The 20,532-nt window shown below is 40.2% G+C and overlaps 1 pseudogene; it reads left to right on the forward strand.

Moving 5' to 3' along the window:
* Positions 1–230: 230 nt before the first annotated feature.
* Positions 231–20,532, forward strand: part of LOC142442358 (small ribosomal subunit protein uS11-like) — a 41,767-nt pseudogene continuing 21,465 nt past the window's right edge.

Consider the following 20,532-nt stretch of genomic DNA (forward strand, 5'->3'; position numbering starts at 1 on the left):
ATTTAATTTTCCTTAGTTCTTTCTCTACTATTCTTTCCCTTTCCCTATTTTCTTTATTGTAATTTGCTCTCTTTTTATATTCATTTTTAAACTATTATTTGTTGTTTGTTTTAAAATTTTTTAAAGTGTAGAAAAGTACAAAGTTAGTTACAATTATTGTTAGACTACAAACGGAACTGCCAACCCCAAGGACAGTAGTTCAAACCCAGCAGCCACTCTGAGCGGGCATGATGGCGCTGCCGGCTCCCACTGGAATAAACGTGATGGCAGTAAGTTTGGTTTCCTGAGAGAAGCACATGTGAGAGATTTGACAGTAATACAATGTATGATTTCATTCCTTAGGATTCATGTCGGGAACAACAATTATTAAATACTTGGTTAAAAATATATTATTGTCTACATGGTCAGTGTGCTTCTGAAAAGATGCAGAGGTGAGGGGATGTGCTGTTGTCAGATGATTAAGTTGGTTGACATGTTGTGACCCAATGTGTAACAGGGTGAAACACGGCCCCACCCTGTGCCATCTTCACAGTGACTGCTACTGGAGACCATTGTTACAGCCACTGTGTCAGGTCATCTCACTGAAGGTCTTCTTTCAGCCTCTGCCTCTGTGGGCCAGGAGGCCAGGCTGCTGCTCTGTCTCACAGGCTACGAGTCTTGGTGTTGCTCATCTGGTCTGTCTCATGGTCTCCTTGCCTCTATTTTGGCCTAATTCTTGGGTTCTGTCCCATGGTCTCTGTGCTGCAGCCTCTGGTGTTTCTGGTCTTGGCCTCTGCCACTTCAGACAGAGGTCTTGAACATACTCTACTGGTGCCCTTCTTCTGATGGCCTGACATTTCTCTGTGTACTTAGGCTTTTGAGGTAGCTCATTCTTTCAGCAGACCACCGCCCAAGAAAACAAGGGATATTGACTTGAATAACATCCTCTACTAAATTGGAGACTCAGAATGCATCCCATCTTAATCCTGTTCATTAGCATAGCACAAAACTGCCTCTAAAAAGGGATTATAACCAGAGACACAGGGACTAGAATGAAATAAATCACCAAAGGAATATGACTAGATGGATCATATTAAGTACTTGACTACATTTTAACGTGGAATATTATTTCTGATGTTAGATGGATCTTAGCTAGAGGCAAAAAATACCAGGAAGATGTAGTTTTGGGGTGCAAAGACATTTGACTGTGTGGATCATTTCTCCAATACAATGCAATGGGACAGTATTATGAATTGAGATAGATCCTTTTCAATTGTGTGTTGGAATACTAACCTGGATCCGATACTTGTAGATGCAGTCATATTTACAAGTAGACACTTCTCTGTTATATTAATTAGTCTGTGAAGCACATTTAACAGTTGTGTTTTGGTTACAAGTGGGCAAGCAGTTTAAGGTTCTAAAAAATCTAAAAAATCATTTTAAATCATTTAAAAAATCATTGTATTGGGGGCTCTTACAGCTCTTATCACAATCCATCATCCATACATTGTGTCAAGCACATTTGTACATATGTTTCCATCATCGTTTTCAAAACATTTTCTTTCTACTTGGGCCCTTGGTATCAGTTACCTACCCCCCTTCCTTCCCTATCCTCCCTCCCTCATGAACCCTTGATAATTTATAAATTATTATTATTTTTTTCGTGTCTTACAGTGACCAATGTCTCTCTTCACCCACTTTTATGTTGTCCATCCCCCTGGGAGGGGATTATATGTAGATCATTGTGATGGGGTCTCTCTTTCTCATCCCACCTTCCCCTTCCCCTCCTGGTATTGCTACTCTCATTATTGGACTAAGGTTCTTTAAAAAGAGGACCAGCCCAAACACCGAAACCCACCGCCATCTAGTCTATCCTGACTTGTAGCAGCGCCATAAAGGTTTTCAAGGCTGTACGTTTTATTAATTTAGTTTTAAATTTTTCTTGGAGGAGGTAGCTTCATCTGAGTGTCTGGTGGGTTTGAACTGCTGACCTTGCAGCTGTTAGTAGACATTGCTTATGGGACTGCACCACCCATGGGGGCTGAGGGTTTTCCATGGCTGACCAATTCTTGGAACAAGTCACAGTCAAAGGTATATTTGTTTTGTATGTGTGGCCAAGCTATAATTATGGTCCTTATGAGAGATGGTAGTCATGAGAGGTGGTTATTCAATGATTACTATGAAGGTCAAATAGAATTTCACTCTTGGGAGTTTACTAGAGCTTATATTCTGAGCACTAGATTTGCAAAAGGCCAGGTTTACAGTGGGAACCCTAAAGCCATTTTGTGTCTTCACATAGATTCAGCTTCCACAACTTTTGACCTCAGGCAGAGAGAGTTTGCTGGGATGGCTGTGGCCAACCCCAAAACAGGCAATCTCACCCACAGGGACTTGCTTTGTTGTACCCTTGCCGGGAACTGGGGTACTCAGGCCATCCTATTATTGGAGGGCCTTAAGGCCATTCAAGGTGGTTGGAGGACCCTGAATCAATTTTGTAAACTTTTCTAATCTGCAGTCGTATTTGTATCTCTATCGATGTCCCTTTCCTGATTCTGCAGTCCTGCCTGCAAGTGCTGACAGTCAAGATTTCGTGAGTTTCCTTTGTCCTCTCTGTCCTCGGGCCTCTTGGCTATTGATCCTTGAACCCATTTATAGCTTCCTGCTGATGGTGTTCTTTATCCAGATGACTCGTCTTTATCTTGTTTTTGTCTTTTTTTACGACTCGATACATGAGTTTGTATAAATTATATATGGATTTGGGCTCCCTTTCCCCTCTAGAATGGGAAAAAGCCCTCATAAGTTTTAGTAGATGTAACAATTCATTAACTTGGCATCAGCAATGTAAACTGTATATCACTGGATGTGCTAACTCAAGGCAGACATCTTTTTTTTTTATTATTAAGGCAGACATCTTATATAAACTTTTTGTAGATGGCCACTGTTTGCAACTGCATACAGATGTGCATGGGTTTTATATTTTGCCTGCCTAGTTAATTCTCTAGGTCACAACTAGCAACAATGTCTATCCTAAAAGAAATCTTCCTAGCTGCTGTGGAATTTTACCTACAACTCTAAGAGCAAATGTATTTTCAGACTCAGGTGAGCAAGCATGTATGGCGCATAAGCTTCTGGAGAAATATACTTGCATGATTAAAAAAAGAATTGGAAAAGACCAAGGTAGTTTACAAATATGATTAGGAGGGGAAAAAAAGGAACTGTTTTTATGTGCTTTCTTTAGGTAAATCAAGCTTTTCTATAAAAGAAACCTTGGCCAGAAAAAGATACTGATAAACCATAAAACCCCCTACTCTGCCACTCCTTCTGCTTCCTTCCCAAAGACAACCAGCGTGCTTTCATCTAGTCCCTTCCGACTCATAGTGACCCTGTAGAGGGCTTCTGAATCTAGTGTATCACAGTTGTCTAAAAGTGCTGAAAATAAGGAAAAATCCTAGCAACATAATACTAGCGCTAAGCTACCCATGTTATGAATCCTGGGCATTATGAACAACTTTTTGTTGTTCTTTTCTTGGCAGCTGGCATCCCTCTTTTTACTAATCCTATCTCAACTCATTTCAGGAGGATTTGTTTCAAGTTGGATAGGCAAGAACATATTCCTTGCTTCCTTTATGTAACTTTGTGTCTCCACGTTCCATAAAATGCCTTAAGGGGAAAAATGTTGAGGTGGTAGGATGAGAGACAAGAACAGGACTAGAAGGACTTGGCTTTGACAGGCATCTACACGAGAACTATCCTAGTCCAAGAACTTCTGGAGGGTGAGGTGGGGCCATCCCGGGGTTAATGATGGGGAGATCCTGTCACCTCTCTGAGTTGAGTATTTTCTACTGGTGGCCCTGAAACAAAGAGACAATTGTGCTTTACAACAAGAGCTTCAAAACAATGACAGGGAAGTGAGGCAAAGCCCTCCCCCACTCCCGCCCCCAGGGGTTGTTGCTTGCTGTATATTTCTGTAACATTTTCGAGATAATTGGCTTAGCTACATGCCCAAACTAAATTGTAATATCAAGGGCACCACAATTAACAATGATTTATTTTAAAGCTCTGTAAGTAGTTCTTTGTTCTTTCTCTCCTATAAATAATCTCTGAGGGGTATAACCTGAGTCTGAAATGGGTCAAGCCTTTGTGTAACAAAAGGCACTTTTGACAGGGAGCTGCTTGGGGATGTTTAGAAGGGGGGGTGGGTGGGAATGGTCGCTCTGGAAAGAACCCTTGGTGGTGCAGTGGTTAAACTATCGGAGAAGATGGCAGAAGGAACACGCCGGCAGATGGGAGGGAGATCAGAGGGAGAAAGAGATGGTGATCTGCTCCCATTTAGATGACCCATTGCATTGTCCTGGAGTCAACTCCAGGGATCCTAAGATGGAGTAGAACCCCTCCATCACCTCTCTGGGACTGTGGATCGGGACTGGAGGAGAGAGCAAGCACTCACTCCCTTGGAGGGTTGGTGGATTGGAAGCCAGTAGCAGCCCAGTGCATAACCCAGTGTGCCATGGGGCTTCTTTCTTAGAGGTTACAGCCCGATACATCCTACAGGCTAACTCTTGCATCACTCTAAGTTGGAATGAAAAGATAATGGGCTATATAGTTCCTCCGAGTATGATGCTTCAATACCAAATACATTATGCGGTTATTATTTTGTGTCTCCTTACTGCTCGGATAAAGGCGATTTGTTGTTTGCATGCTATTAGGTGCCATCAACTTGGCTCTGACTCATTGCAACCCTGTGTTCAAGAGACTGAAACGTGGCCGCTCTAGTACCAGCTTCACAATCGTTGCTATTTTGAGTCCCTTGTTGCAGGCACTGTGTCAATCTGGCTCCTTGAAAGTCTTTGTTTTGGTTTTTTTCCCTGACCCTCTATTTTATGACACATGATGTCCTTCTCCGGGAACCCATCCCTCCTGATAACATGTTATCCCTCTCGCAGCGCTCCAGTTTCCTGCTGGGCTAAACAATCCATTGCAGCAGCCACGCAGCAGTTCTAGAGAGTAATCATGGTTATGAGGGTTTATTAGGGAAGCTACTAGGTTACAAAATGTTGAGGATACAGTTATTTTGTCTCTTTGTATCTGTGCTGGCAGACACCACACCCCTCAGCCATGTGGCTCCTAGGTCTGTGTCCTAATCAGGCAGCTGTTACAAAGCTCCTCAGCTCTGGTGAGTGTCCAAAGCAAAAGCACAGCCCTGCAACTCAGTCCCCTGGCCTAAGGAACTCAGCTTTACTCTTTCCATGGGCTGGAAAGCTCATGGTCTCAGCATGGCTCCTCTGCTCTGTCTTACAGTGTTGGTGCTTCAGCCTCTGGTGCCTCTCTTGCCTCCACCATAGGGATCTTACATGCACTTCTTAGCAGCGGTTCTCAACCTGTGGATCATGACCTCTTTTGGGGTCAAACGACCCTTTCACAGGGATCACTTGATTCATAACAGTAGCAAAATTACAGTATTGAAGTAGCAATGAAAATAATTTTATGGTTGGGGGGGGGTCACCACAACATGGGGAACTGTATTAACAGGTCACGGCATTGGGAAGGTTGATACCCACTGCTTAGAGGCTCTTCTCTCTCTCTCTTTTTAAAAAAATGTTTTATTAGGGGATCATACAACTCTTATCACAATCCATACATACATCAATTGTGTAAAGCACATCTGTACAATCTTTGCCCTCATCATTTTCAAAGCATTTGCTCTCCACTTAAGCCCTTTGCATCAGGTCCTCTTTTTCCCCCCCTTCCCTCCCCATTCCCCCCTTCCTCATGAGCCCGATAATTTAAAAATTATTATTTTGTCATATCTTGCCCTGTCCGACGTCTCCCTTCACTCACTTTTCTGTTGTCCATCCCCCAAGGAGGAGGTCACATGTAGATCCTTGTAATCAGTTCCCTCTTTCCAACCCCCTCTCCCTCTACCCTCCCAGTATCACCACTCACACCCCTGGTCCTGAAGGGATCATTGCCCTGGATTCCCTGTGCCTCCAGCTCCTATCTGCACCAGTGTACATCCTATGCTCTATCCAGACTTGCAAGGTAGAATTCGGATCATGATAGATTGGGGGGGGGGGGGGAGAGAAGCATTTAGGAACTGGAGGAAAGCTGTATTCTTCATCGGTGCTACATTGCACCCTGACAGACTCATCTCCCCTAGACCCCTCTGCAAGGGGATCCACAGTGGAGGCTCTTCTCTTTTTATGGCCATGGATTCCTCTCTTCCTGCTTCTGAGATGGCCCTCTTTTATACCCAGCAAATGGGCAAAACGGATGACTTCCCAAGTTAGCGTCTTCTGAAACTTATTTGCATGTTCCCAACCAGTCACTGTGTGACAGTTACAAAAACTATGGATAGAAGACCCATACCAAGTAATTTCATTTCACTGCAGTTTGTTGGCTTTATATTCAGGTATAATCCACATTGTAGCCTGTAGTCTTTGGTGTTCACCAGTGAGCATTTGTGGCGAAATGAAATTGTTTCAACATGGCTTGTCTATCCAAGTCTTTGTAACTCCCACCAAATGATTGAGCCGGAATATCCCAGTATGGTATGTGAAACACTAAAAGAGCATATTGGTCAGTTTAGCCTTTCTTGTGAGTATGGTAGAACCACTTTAGATGACTGAGAAACAAGAGCCTGCAGCAGAGCACACGTGAGATCCTTGTGTCAAGTGACAGCACACGTGAGATCCTGTGTCAAGTGACAGGACAGCAGAAGACTGCAGCACCGAGATCATGAAGCAGAGCAGTGGAACGGTACATGACCCTGAGAGAGAGAGAGAGGAGAGAGGGCAGTCGGATTCCCAACCCACAGAACAAGGCAGAGGCCAAGAGCCAATGTGATTTAGAGCCTGACGAACATACATGGCCTAAATGAGTCATTGCAGACAAAAGAACTATATCCTTAACATTTTGTAATATCTTAGCCTCCTTAATAAATCCTCTAATTGTGCATATTGCCTGTGAGTTCTGTGTGACCACTTTAATAAATTGTTGAGCCCAGCATAGTAGGGTGCTGTCAGAGGGATGGTGAGCATCAGAATAGAATAAAGAGAGATGGAAGGTAAAGGCCTTATTGATCTCTGTCTTGTAACAATTAGCCTTGGGGTGATAAGGGGTTTAATTCTCTTTCTGTAGCCAGGGGAGGTGAGATGTAGCCCCAATGCTTTGAGTCTTATAGTAGAGTGGCATGCCCTTGGGCATTTATTAGCAGTGCTAAAGGAACTTTGTAACACTTGCTCAAGCAGCATCAAATCCAAGGAGCTATGTGACTTAGAGACCGAGGACAAGGGAGAGGTGTGTGCCTGTGGGCACAGATGAGAAGAGGAACTCCTGACCCAAAGAATAGTATTCTGAACAGTATTTCTAATCCTGAATTATACCTTGTTAATGTCCATAATGAACACCATTGTCATGAGCCTTGTCTGTGAATTTTGTGTGGTCATTGTAACAGATTATCAAACCCAGCAGAGAAGTTTAAGTGGGAGGTACAGTTGGTGTCTGACCTCTGCCTCAGAGGAATCAGCCTTGGGCTGCTGCTGAGTTTGATACGCTTTCCCCCTTGTGAAATCAGAGAGGATAGACAGGCCATTTCTACACCAGCACAATGTCTTGACTAGTTTTTGAAAAAAAATAAGTTAATGAATAAGATGATATTTAAATAAAGAACTGAAAGATAAATAAAAGTTAGCAAGACCAAAGGGAATGTGTGGGAAGGAGATCTGGGGAAGAATTTTCTGTGAAAAGTCTTTGGAAGCTATCAAGGAAGGAGTGTCACAAGTATTAGCACTTTCTTTGCTTTTTTCTCTACAACAGGGGAATTTCTATTAAAAATAGTGCTTTTGTGACTTACTGCCCTGCTTATTTTTTAAGTAAGATCATTAGAGGTGTAGAGAAATGAGCTAGATAAAAATCTCAATGAAACCAGTATTGGGGTGATCCTATTGTATGCATGTGTTGGATAAGGTGACTCACTCACTCCCTGCCTGCGCCATCCTGGCTCTGAGATGTTTTAGAGAAGGTGGAGAGTAGAAGTCAATGTGAGTGGGCTGCTGATATGATCTATTATTTTGTTGAATAAATGAAAGCAAATGGCTTTAAGAAGTGTATTATATATTATATTTATTTCCTTTCTCTCTCTCTTTGTGTTATGTTTTGAATTCAAATGTTTTCTGTGGCCTTTTGTTAGCAAACTTGTTAGCAAATTATGGATAACAATCTGCAAATAATCATTGACAATTTAAAAAAGAAATATTTTGGCAAGGAAATGTGAAAAAAAAAGAAGAATAAAGAAAAAGAAAGAAAATAGCCAGAATAGCCAGTTATTACCCGAAAGCATCTTTTGCTCAAAGATCTCATGTCAGCCACTTCCAAATTCAAAACACCTAAACATTATGATATTAAATCATCATGCAAAGAGCTTTGAAGGTAAGTTAGCCTTGAATTGAAATGCAAGGTCCACCATTTACAGTGGAACTATTATGATAATTAAAATTTTTAAAACATTTTATTAGGAACTCATACAACTCTTATCACAATCCATACATATACATACATCAATTGTATAAAGCACATCTGTACATTCTTTGCCCTAATCATTTTCGAAGCGTTTGCTCTCCACTTAAGCCCTTTGCATCAGGCCCTCTTTTTTCCCCTCCCTCCCTGCTCCCCTCTCCCTCATGAGCCCTTGATAACTTATAAATCATTATTTTGTCATATCTTGCCCTGTCCGGCATCTCCCTTCATCCCCTTTTCTGTTGTCCGTCCCCCAGGGAGGAGGTCACATGTAGATCCTTGTAATCGGTTCCCCCTTTCCAACCCACTCACATTTTACCCTCCCAGTATCGCCCCTCACATCCCTGGTCCTGAAGGTATCATCCACCCTGGATTCCCTGTGCCTCCAGCTCCCATATGCACCAGTGTACAACCTCTGCTCTATCCAGACTTGCAAGGTAGAATTCGGATCATGTTAGTGGAGTGGGAAGGAAGCATTTAGGAATTGGAGGAAAGCTGTATTCTTTATCGGTGCTACATTGCACCCTGACTGACTCATCTCCTCTTCTAGACCCCTCTGTGAGGGATCTCCAGTGGCCGACAAATGGGCTTTGGGTCTCCACTCTGCACTTCCCCCTTCATTCACTATGGTAAGATTTTTTTTTGATGATGCCTTATCTGAGATGTAACTTACATATCTTAAAACCCACCTACTTAAAGATAAGATGTGAAGTTGCTTTTCTGGGTAACTTTACAAAGTTGTGAACCCATTACCATAATTTAAGCTTATTATTTATTTATTTTCTTAAAATTAAAAAAAATTTTATTTTTTAATTTAATCATCTTATTGGGGGCTCGTATGACTCTTATCACAACCTATACATCCATCCATTGTGTCAAACACATTTGCATATTTGTTGCCATCATCGTTCTCAAAATATTTGCTTTCTACTTGTGCCCTTGGTATCAGCTCACAATTCAAGTTTAGATCATTTCCATCACCCCTCAAAATGCCCTTCATGCCCAATTGTAGTGAATCCTCATCCCCATGGCAGGCGCAGGCAATCATAAATCTACTTTTATCTCTCTATATTTTGTTTTCATATAAGCAGAATCATAAGGTTAAAAAACAATTAGCATAATGCTTTGAAGTTCATTGTTTTTAATATTCTGTTCCTTTTATTGTAGAATAGATCCAAACCCAAACCAAACTCACTGCCACCCTGTTGATTTGCACTCAGGTAACCCCCCAAGGTGGCATGGTGAGGCACTACTCACTGGGTTGCTAACCACCAGAGAGAAAGATGAGGCTTTCTACCCCGCGATCCATATTTATAGCCTTAGAAACCCACAGAGAAAGTTCTATTTTGTCTTATAGGGTCTCTATGAGTATGAAATATATAGATATGCTGCACTAAATTTGTCCATTCAGAAATGGATGGGCATTTGGGTTTAAAAAGTATGTTTATTTTTTGCCTATTATGAAAAATGCTGCTATAAACTTTCATGCATAAGTCTTTCTATGGATGTATATGAATTTAGGAGAGTTGGAAGTTGTTCAAAATGAATCACAAAGATCAATATACTAGCTATTATTGAGTTAAATGAACTGGTATAGACCATTTTGAATCAGAAATAATATGGTTTGCTCTGTTGGGAATGACACATCAAGAGGAATGGTGTGGATTTCATAGTCAAAAAGGACATTTCAGGGTCTAGTCTGATGTACGATGCAATCTCTTAAAGGATAATGTCTATCCACCTTCAAGGAAATCCAATCAATACAACTATTAATCAAATTTATGCATTAGAATATGGATCTAGAGAGAGAAAACCTAAAAGGAAAAACACACTCAATGGAGTAATAGTATAGTGGTTACACACTGGGCAGCGATCTGCCAAAAGGAATAACACACCAAGCATAAACTGAAGAAACACTCAAGCCTCAAGTGGCTATACTGAAAGATTCTACAGGGAAATTATTGCTTGATACAGGAAACATCAAAAGAAGCTGGAAAAAATACAGAGTTACTGTACCAAAAGTACTAGTGGACATTCCACCATTTCAGGAGGTAGAACATGAACAAGAATTAAAGTTGCTGAAGGAAGAAGTTCAAGCTGCACTGAAAGCATTAGCCAAAAACTAGACTCCAGGAATTGTTGGAATACCAACTGAAATGCTTCAACAAGCTGATGAAGCACTGGAGGCACTTACTGGAATCATCTGTGACAGGAAAATGTGAAGACAGCTACTTGGCCAACTGACTGGAAGAGATCTACATTTGTACTCATTCTACAGAAAGGCGACCCACCAGAATGTTCAAACTATAGAACGGTATCACTGAAATCACATGCAAGTAAAATTTTGCCGAAGATCATCCAACAATGGTTGCAGCAGTACATTGACAGTGAGCTGCCAGGGGTTCAGTCCTGATGCAGAAGGGGACATGGATAAAGGAATAGGTAATGTAGAGATGGATCTTGACTCAAGGCAGAGAATTCTAGAGAGATGTTTACTTGTGTTTTATTGACTGTGCAAAGGCATCTGATTTGTGGATCATGACAAACTATGGAGAGCCTTGAGGATTGATGCCGTTCTACAGCTCATCAGGTTTTCTGTCACTAATGGTCAGTTTGTCAAGTTTGTTCTTGAGGTGTTCTCAAAATTCAGGTGGGACAGTCTCAAGGTCTATTTTGGTTCTCAGGAACTTGTTTTCATTTTCTTCAACTTTACACATAAGCAATTAATGGTCTGTTCCACAGTCAGCTTCTGGTTAAGCTAGTTTTTGCTGCTGATATTTAGGTTCCCCACTGTTTTTCCCCCCAGTAGATGTAGCCAGTTAGATTACTGTGTTTTCCATCTAGGGAAGTCCACATATATAGTCACCTTTTGTTTTGTTGAAAAAATGTATTTATGATGAAGTCATTAGTCTTGTAAAATTCTATCATATGATCTCTAGTTTCCTTCCTTGGTCTTTCTTGTTGGGATGTAAGGATACCAGGGGCATTCCTTCCTTGGGGGGTGGGGTGGGGTGGTATTGGGTGGGTGGGGTGTCTGGGGCTTCCTTTGCCATTTGACAAGCATGGTTGATGTTTTCCCTTCGTGGAGTGGAGATGGTTGTGCTTTCCTTCCCAGGTTCCAGGAATTGCTGGGCCCTTCCTTGCCGGGCCATAGGGATATCTGTGCTCTTCTTTGCTAGATATCAGGGATGGTCAGAGCCTACCATGCGGGGTGGTATGAACTTCTGGAACCTACATTGTAAGGGGTTTGGGGGGCTCAAGGTCTTCCTTGTTGGGTTTCTGGGATGGTTGGGACTGTTCTTGTTGCTGGTTGGGAGGGCCAGAACCTTCTTTGTCAGGTCACGAAATTAGCCAGGGCCTACCTTGCTGGGTCCCAGAGACTGCTGGGGACTTCCTTGATGGAGGGCAGGAAGCAGGGACCCAAGGCCTTTCTTGCTGTATTGTTGGGTTGCATGGGGCCTTCTCTCCATCAGCAAATGATTTAAGTACTTCTTGCTTCCAGCAAACAAAGTTTAGTCATCTGCATTTTTCAGATTGGTAAATCCTGATGCTGCATTCCTCTTCATATAATCAAGTTTTTCTGATTATTTGCTCAGCATGCAGATTGAATTAATAAGATGAGAGGATACAACCTTAACACACATCTTTCCAGATTTCTCTTTTTCTGTTCACACAATTGCCTTTTGATACAATGACGTGTTCTGGAATTCCCATTCTCCTCAAGGGTATCCATAGTTTTTATGGTCCTCACAGTCCAATGCCCTGGCACAGTTAATAAAACACAGATTCAGATCTTCTTGGTGTTCTCTGCTTTGACTCAAGATCTATCTGACCTCAGAAATGATAGACCTTGCTCATTTTTTCCTGTCTTTTAATGACCTTTTACTTTTTTCTTATATAATATTCTTGATGTCATCCCATAACTGTTGTCATTTTTGGTCATTGGTGTTTAGAACGTCAGATCTGTTCTAGAGATGTGTATAAATTCAGATAGACTCAGGGTCATATTTTGGCTCATATTGTGGGCTTGTTTCAATTTTCTTTCACTTCAGCCTCATATTATCTGTCCCATAGTTGGTTTCTGGATTTGTTTTAGCTGATGATATTGTGCTTCTCCAATTTCTTTCTCCATAGATGCAATCGATGTGATTCCTGTTCACCCTATTTGTGTATTCTATCTAGTTGCCATTTAGGCTGTCTAAAATAGATATTTTTAATGAATGTCATTAGTCTTTCAAAATTCTTTCATGCTATATCCAGCTTTGTTTCTATCGACATGGCAATATTTTCTTTGCATTCCAACCACCATCAACTATTAATGCATTTTGATTGCATATTTGACAAATTTCAAATGGAAGAGTTTGGTAAGAGTTCCTCATTACTCCTAATTTTTGATGATGAATGAAACATAATTCCTTTTCCTTTCCTGGCATAGTATGCCAATAAAAGATGTCTAGCACCAGCACATTTCAGCTCACTGATACCTAAGATACCAATATTCATGCATTTTATTTAGTTTTTGATGGTTTAAAAATTTCCTACATTCATACTTTTTACATTTCATGTTTTGGCTATTAATGGCTGTTAACTGCTGTTTGTTTTCATTTTGAGTCATTCCTCATTAGCATGTGGAAATCCTCACAGCTTTACTCCACCCAGGTCAATATGGCCAACTTTATTTTGAGAACTCAGCAATCCTTCAGTCATGTTTCAGGTGCCATCCTACGAAAACATCTCATCTTCTGGAACTATGTGTGACAGCGTTCTGCTGCTATTGATGAGCTATTCAGTGGCAAATCACACAGAAGTGGATACTGATTTCTATTTCATTGTGTGTTCTTAGTATGAAATCTCTACTGAAACGTGTTCACTCGAAATACAGGTTGCGATCTTCCACATACGAGCAGCAGGAAAGCTACCGGAGTATTGCAAACGGACAGACAAGCGATGGACTGAAACTCACAGCAATCTCTCATTCAACGGATACCCCACATGGGAAACATTCAGAAACATAAAAATCGCAAAAGATAAAGTGTATAGAAAACATCATTTTGGATCTTATTTGGTATAAGAGAGTGGGCTGCTAATTGCAAGGTAAGTGGTTCAAACCCACCATTTGCTCCTGGAGAGAGATGATGCTATCTGCTTCTATAGAAAACGACAGCTTTAGAAACCCTATATAGAGGCACCAGGAACTGGAGTGGATTCATCAGCTTGGGTGCAGTAGAGCGAGATCAATTAATCATAAATGACAATTTTTTTCGATGAGCAGAAAGTAAAGGTGGTAAACAATACTAAGGACTGCTGGCTCACGCATGACGGCTGCAGTACCGCAGCAGAGAGAGATGCTTGGCGTTTTGACCTCTACAACTTCAAGAGTCATCCTAACGTTAACAGGTGCTGTTATTGTCCGACGGTGTCAAGCCAACTTGGATTCATAATAATCCCACGTACAACCGAATGCAACGCCGCCCGTTCCTGCACCTCCTCACCATCTTAACACTCTCTACTTCATCCTTGATAGGGTCACTATGAGTTGGAATTCAGGAGATGGCAATAGGTCTTATTGGGTTTTACTGCTAATCCACGTGCAAATAGCTCTGTAGAATGATATATTTGTACAAACATGTGTCTATTCTCACATTGAGCTGAGAACTTCAAAATCTTCATATGCAAGCTGTTTTAAAAGAAAATGGGAAATCTCCCTTTAATCTGATGTCTTTGAAATGTTATAACTGGCTCACTACTTTAGAAGGTATTTATTGATTCATCTGTTTCTTTAATAAGTGAAGACCTTGGATTAAGTACATTATTTCCTTTTTACAAGCCGGTGCAGGACCATATCACTTTTCTTCTCTCATCCTAAATATTAACTATGGCAACAGTATATGCTGCAAGTGGGCATTTTGGGTGCTGGTGTCCTCAAATATAAAAATAATCTAACCAAGGCCTGCTGCAGGCTAGATGAACCTTGAAAACATTCAGCTAAATGTTAGAAGCCTAACATAAGAGGCCACAATATATCATTTCAATTTTCCAAAGTGTCTGGAATAGACAAACCCATAAAGAAAGAAATTAGATCCGTGTTTGGAAGGCAGGAGGGGAGGGGAAACTTGTGAAGATGCCTGTTCTTGAAATTAGATTCCAGAGGTGGTGGACAACATTGTGAATATACCCAAAAACCCTTAAAATGCTTAAACCAACGAGTTTTATTTAAATGAGATATCTAACTCATAAGTCAATAGGATAACGACAGCACTAATCCTGTAGAGTAGGCATTTTAGTGATTATTAACATTTTGAGGTAGGATCTAGCCCTAATTGAGGCCAAACTAATTTGGATTTCCAGATGTGTATTATGTCTTGTTATAATGCCTAGCAGCTTTACTGTAGTGCTCAAAGAGACTGCGCGGTTAAGCAGCACAGATTTATGAGCTAGGGTTACTGGTCAGCACCTGGCGCTACCATTTCCTACTTGTGGGGCCTTTAGCAATTGTCCTCATATAAAAACAAGGATAAAGTAGGACCCACGTCAGGTTTGTGGTGAGTATGTGACCACCAAGATCAGTAGTCGGACACCACCAGCTGCTCCGTGGGGAAAAGACAGGGCTTTCTACTCCCATAAAGACTGAGTCTTGAAAACTCACCAGGCGGCAGTTTTAGCCTGTTCTATAGGGTGGCCAGAGTCAGCATCGATTCCATGGCAGTGAGTTTGAGCTCTTGAGAATGTATGTATAATATTTAACACAGTGCAAACTAAATTGCAAGCACTTTGTCTAAGGTATTAGCCCTGCTGCTAAAATAGCAACACTAATGATACTGCTGTTTTATATTTCCATAGTTCTCCAGACATTACTCAAAAGCACTGGCAATACATAAAAAAAGTACTGGCAAAAACCCTGTGAAGCAAATAATTTGTTGAAATCACTTGAAGCTGTGTGCACGTAGTACATTTGTGTTCTATGCCAGCACTGGGACATGGATTCTTGCACACAACAGCTCCCAAGTCCTTCAGCAGAGACATCTCTTCCGTTCACTGAGGTGGTCGAGTCACTCATTACATCTTTCCTTCTGCCTCCCGGCTTCTCACCTTCTTTTCCCACCCCTTTCTCCTCAGTTCGTTTCTTCCCTCTTTGTCTTCTTCAGCTACTCATACTTGCCACACATTAGGATCTAGTCATGAACAAGTTAGGCTGTACGTCACGGGTAGCTCAACTGCAAAAACGCCGACCTTCTTGGGCAGAGGCACAAGTTGGATGTTGGAGGAAATGTAAACACTGGTGATTTATCACTCCTCCTACTACCTACAAAACCCTACTGGAGATCGTTTCTATTATTTTCGTCCCCTCTTAATCTCTAAAACCAAAAGAAAGAAATAGCAATAAGCATATGCACACACCCACAAAAGCTCCTCACCTCAGACTCACATTCAGCAAATTGTTCATTTCTACTTTTTCATATGTTCTCATATTATGCTATTTCATTTTTATAATAATAAAGATTGGTATAAATTCCACCTAGCCCCACAAGGGACATGATTTTCCTTTTAGTGTCATTTGGGTGGCTTCTAATGCCTTACTTTCCAGATAATGCCCATGGAGCATCAAGTTTACTGAAAAAAGTTTAAGAATCTTCTCATGGCTCCAGAGATGGTCAATTATCTTTCAATATATATTCTTGCTTGCATTTTCATCACTAGACTTAATTCGTCCTGAATTTAATAGCCTTTGCTGTTTTGTTTTTGGAACTAGCTCCTGCTCTGCAGGAGAAGACCTTACTGCGCAAGGATCATGACCACAACAGTTTAGATAGTTTCAGTAGCTTTTTCCAAATACGTTGACCACTCGGGAAAAGCGAACTATTCAGGAAGCCTAATTTTGGCTCGCATGAGTTTTATTGAATACAAACATTGTATAAAAATTCATTGTTGATTCCATTCTCTTTTTAATTCATTTGTTTATTCCAGACAAGAATATCATATCCTAAGGACTGCCGTTATATGAGAAAAAAGGGATTTCTTATGTTTCTAAGAAACTGCAAAATCTCAAAAATGAAGTATCTTTCAGGAAGTCAAAGAAGTAATATCACCAGATTTACAAAAGTCTCATGAAAAAAAGTATAGTGATCCATGTATCTGCCTCTGAAACAAAGAAATAGGTTTTCAAATAAATAAATTCCATTTTAATGTTTTATAAAACAACAGGATAGTTTTTAGAAATTTATAATTCACAGGTTATTACAAGATCCCTTTATACAGGTTTTCTCTAAAATTTAGGACAATAAATGTTTGATACCAAGAGTGAATGGTAAGATTCAAACATTACAGGAACCAGAGCAACTTCAGGCCCTCAGCTGAACCTCATACTAGTCTCTGCTACTTGGCTTGACCACTGGATTATCAATGCAGGCACTTTGATTTACAGTGTTACTTGATGTCCACTAGGGGGGGCCCAACCAGAATAGAAGTATCAGCTTCTATTGTTCCCTAAGTAGTGAAAAACCCAAGACATTTCAGACTGAGGAGCTAAAATTGAAAAATTATTCGTTAGTGTTTCTTATTGTTCAAAGGCTAACTATATTAAGATACACAAGCAAATCTATGGAAACATTGGAGGTCACTAGTAGACATACATATTTTAAATTAGAACAAAAGCTGGCCAGGGCCTTTGATAACTTGAAAGTGTAGCCAATTGATAGAAAAGTACTAAATTATTTTAAAGTCGTTAAATGTCTAATAAATATCAGATGAACATTAATGGGCTTAAAAACACACACACTTGAATGATTTTGAAGAACACAAAGGTGACTTTTGGTCTATGATGAATATTCCAAAGTAAATTTGTATCAGAACAATATCCAAGTGTTTTGTCTCAGCACTGAATAACTTAAAAACAATCACATAAAGTCCAAAACTTGCTTTAAATTTGTAAATTAAATGTGATGGTCTGAAAACATTTTTCAAAGTAATAGTGATATTATGTATTTCAAGTCATAACATTTCTGTTATCACTTAAAACTACTGATATGAGACAATATGTTTTGCATGGTAATTTTTCTGTTCTTTGTTAACAGTTTCATTCTCACATTTTTGTATTCTGAGAGACAAAGAGAGTTTTATTTAGCATAAATAGAAACGAATAATCTCAAGCGGTAATAGTTTTTGAAGTAAAACATCCAGAGAAGAGTCTGTCTAACAATAGATTTTAAGCAATATTTCCCCATTTGACATTCTTTTTTTATTGCTAAGTTAATATAATAATGACAATTAAGAGAATATGAATTCATGCCTCAAACAACAATTACTACAAAGCAGTTAAGCCCCAACGATCTATCTTTATCCAATCGATTTCTCTGTGAAATACAAGCAGGCATTGCAGGAGCTAAATGTCCACTAGATGCCACACTTTCTTTGCCGAGGGCAGCAGCAGTTTGGCTACTGGCAAGTTTTACGCAGATGGTAGATGGTAACAAGATCTTACCTCAGTTTTTTCCCTCCCATTGCCTTCCTTCTGCCCGACCCCAAAAGATATACCCAGACATTTAAAATCTGCATGGTACTGGTAGTTTGTAAATGTTCTGCAGCGTTTCTTCGGTAGTGACATAGGGAAAATATGACATTCACTGACTTTAAAAATTATGTCAGGATGACTGTCATCATTTCAGAACACTCACTATCCTTTAGTTTTTATTTGTGGCAGCCCAAGGTAATTTTATTTGATTTCCCCACTGCTTGATTATTTTTATAATGACATGTTCTCTTTCTATTCTACGTGTCATTTCTGTTTTCTTCTATACCAAACATGGTGGGGGTGAGGGTGGGGGGAGATCTCAATTTTCCAAAATTGTAACAAAGATATATCATTTAATATTTTTAAAGAGAACTATATCAAATGAAACCATGGATAGATAATCCTTATTTTAGACATTTTATTTTATTTTTAGAGTTTATTAAAATAACTTTTATTATTAAAAGGATGGTTTTCCATAATTAAAACTATTTTGGTTAATTGAATTAAATTATAGAAAGGTATAGAATTTAATAAAGTAGTAGAAAGATTTTTTTTTAAGTATTCACTATCCCATGCCATGAAGCAAACCTTACAGTACAATTGACCGACCATGCAGAATATTTGTATTCAGCGTGAGTCAGTGCTTGATGTACCTCAGTTTGAAGCCTCACTGCCATCAAGTCGTCACTGTCCTTGAGGCTCTCATGACAGTACCATTTCAGGGGACTAGACAGCCCCTTTCTCCCTCAGCAAGGCCGGTAGCTTCAAACTGCTGACCTTTTGGTTAGCAGCCCAGTGCGTAACTACGATGGCACCAGAATGTCAATACCTTGGAATGGTTAAATTAGGGCATCTTCATGGGAATGTAATCTGAGAACAGCATTTGGTAATGTCCAATAAATAACATATATTCACCAAATGGTTGTGATTCCAGTCTTTTCTCCAGGTTACCAATCACCTTAGTTCTTGCCCCAAAGGACAATTGTATAACTTGGTGGGGTTGTATTCAGAGTGACCCAGCTGGGCAGAGGAGAACTGCCCTGTGGATTTCTGAGAGTGTCAGAATTGACGGCCAGTTTGATATATACATATATATATTAGCTGGGTTTATGTTCTCTTTGTCTTTTGCAGATCTGAACACTATTTCACTAAGGAGCCTGTCGTGAATTTTAAAAACCTCACAATATCAGCCTTTGAACCAGATGGTACTGGAATAGATAGTAGATTTCATCATTTGGTCTTCAATCTCTCTCTTTTTTTCTCTCATGAAATGCAGTAAGATTATCTAAACCCTTGAATTTTTTGACTAAAATTTAACAAGAAGTAATAAAATACTATAAAAGGAGAAATAACCAACTCAAACCATGGAATTTAAAAACACCTCATAGGTACGTGGAAGTTGAACAAGAAATTATGAATACTCTAGAAGAACTGATAGTTGAATTAAGGTTTTGACCAGGCATATTGAAGGTCCCATGGACTGCAAGGAGAATAAACAAATTTATCTTGGAAGAAGTACAGCCAGCATACTTCTAAAAATGCAGGAGAAGGAGAAGCAGAAGAAAGGATGGCCTGGCTTTGGACATCTTATCAGGGCAGTCTCTGGAAAAATCAGATACAGGCCAGCCAAACAGAGGGAAGCCCATCACTGAGATGGATGGGCACAGTGGGGCCGGATGGCTCAAACAAGCACTGTGAGGATGGCGCAGGACCAGGCAGTGTGTCATTCTTTTGCTGTGAGTCAGAAATGGCTTGGCGGCACCCAACAACAGCAAAGAGGTTCTGGGCTTCAGGCCTGGAGGAAGGGGAAGGCTCATTGATAACCTGCAACATTCAGGTGATGCAACCTTGTTTGCTGAGAGCAAAGGGGACTTGAAACGCTTATCGATGAAGACCAAACACTTTGGCATCCATTATGGTTTGCAACTCAACATAAAGAAAGCCAAAGTCCTCATAACTGGACCACATGATAAAGATTGCCAAGGCTTCCATTTTACATGGGTCCACCAGAAATGTCCATGGAAGCAGCAGGTAAGAAATCAAATGACATGTTGCCCTGGGCTGATCTGCTGCACCTCTTTAGTGTGAAAAAGGACAGATGTCACTTTGAGGAATAAGCTGGACCTGACCGAAGCCATGGTACTTCAGTCATTAGACCCAACAACACCTAACCACCACATAGATGCTAGTTTTCCACATTTATAGGCCTTCAGTCCTGAAAGTAAATTTCATCTAAAAAAATATACTACAGATTGAGAAAGTAATACATGCGGGTAAAAAAATGGAAACAAAACAGATGTTTTGTGACATAGCACTGAAAGTCCTTTATTTTTCCTTTTTAAGATCATTTTATTAGGGGCTCATACAACTCTTATCACAATCCATCCGTCCATTGTGTCAAGCACATTTGTACGTTGTTGCCATCATAATTCTTTTTTTAAAAGCATTTTATTAGGGGCTCATACAACTCTTATCATAGTCCATACATACATCAATTGTGTAAAGCACATCTGCACATTTTTTGCCCTCAT

The sequence above is a fragment of the Tenrec ecaudatus genome, chromosome 3, assembly GCF_050624435.1.
Source record: "Tenrec ecaudatus isolate mTenEca1 chromosome 3, mTenEca1.hap1, whole genome shotgun sequence".
In the NCBI taxonomy this organism is placed as follows: Eukaryota; Metazoa; Chordata; class Mammalia; order Afrosoricida; family Tenrecidae; genus Tenrec; species Tenrec ecaudatus.